The sequence below is a fragment of the Octopus sinensis genome, linkage group LG10 (genome assembly GCF_006345805.1).
Source record: "Octopus sinensis linkage group LG10, ASM634580v1, whole genome shotgun sequence".
NCBI classification, from domain to species: domain Eukaryota; kingdom Metazoa; phylum Mollusca; class Cephalopoda; order Octopoda; family Octopodidae; genus Octopus; species Octopus sinensis.
In genome coordinates, this window is record NC_043006.1 from 12,490,281 (window position 1) to 12,491,628 (window position 1,348).

The 1,348-nt window shown below is 38.0% G+C and overlaps 1 non-coding gene across 1 annotated transcript; it reads left to right on the forward strand.

Annotated features, from left to right (window-relative positions):
- The first annotated feature begins 328 nt into the window (after window positions 1-328).
- On the forward strand, window positions 329-401 carry Trnar-ucu. The gene has a single exon. It is a non-coding gene; the product is annotated as a tRNA-Arg (tRNA).
- The last annotated feature ends 947 nt before the right edge of the window (window positions 402-1,348 follow it).

Consider the following 1,348-nt stretch of genomic DNA (forward strand, 5'->3'; position numbering starts at 1 on the left):
AGTGGTTCGGCAAAAGTGACCGATAGAACAAGTACTTGTCTTACAAAGAACAAGTCCTGTGGTGGATTTGTTCGGCTAAAGGTAGTGCTTCAGCACGGCCGCAATGAAATAACTGAAACAATTAAAAGATATATATATATATATATATATATATATATATATAATATATATATATATATATATATGTGTGTGTGTGTGTGTGTGTGTGTGTGTGTGTAATTAGATATATATATATATAGATATATATATATATATTCGCTAGGTAGTCGCAGATCGATTAATTGTTAGGCAGATATTGCAATAATTGAGCGAATTTAAGCAATGTATTGTCCTTGTGGCGCAGCGGATAGCGCGCTGGACTTCTAATCCAGAGGCCGCGGGTTCGAGTCCCGTCAGGGATATAATGCTGGTTTACTTTCGTAGAGGCGCAATGGCCTAGTGGTTAGGGCAGCGGACTCGCGGTAGCAGGATCGCGGTTTCGATTCTCAGACTGGGCGTTGTGTGTGTTTATTGAGCGAAAACACCTAAAAGCTCTACGAGGCTCCGGCAGGGGGTGGTGATCCCTGCTGTACTCTTTCACCACAATGGCGGTGCCCCAGCATGGCCACAGCTCAAGAGCTGAAACTGGAAAAACAAAAAAAAAAAGAAAAACAAAAACAAAACAATTAAATATAAGAAGTGTAAACCACTTAACATGGAAGGCAAACGGCATTAGAAAGACAATTGTTTATTTAACCATCACGTGCGTAAATTTTATTTGGATCTCATTAATACATTTATCTGCTTATGTGTGTGAATTTTATATATGCATGTGTGACATATGTGCAAAAAATGAGAGAAAGAAATATGAGCTGGTACGAGGACGTCAGACATGGATTCCGTTAGAAAGTGTGTGACAATGTAATACGCAGTAAATTTCTTGAAAAGAAGAAAATACGCTTCAGAATTCCATTTAAATATATGACGCCAAATATATAACTTAAATTGATTGGTGGATAACAACCAATGAGATGTGTAGGGAGGAAAATCTGCGAGTAACACAATGAATGTATGATTATGATTTCAGCTACTCTAAGGAGTAAATTTTAACGTGGACCAAGTTCGTGGGGCAAAAAGTGGCTACAGGAGGAATCCAGGTGAGCAGATATGGAGATAATGATGAAAATAAAAAAATAAATTATATTCATATCTACTCACCTGGATTCCTCTTATAGCTATTCTTTACCCTACGGATTTGGTCCTCGGTAAAGATTTCGGCGGGTAAGTTAAAAATGTCCGGGCGCTACCATTTTCTTTTTTTATATATATTGAGCATCTCTCGACCTCATCTTTTAACTATGCACACGGA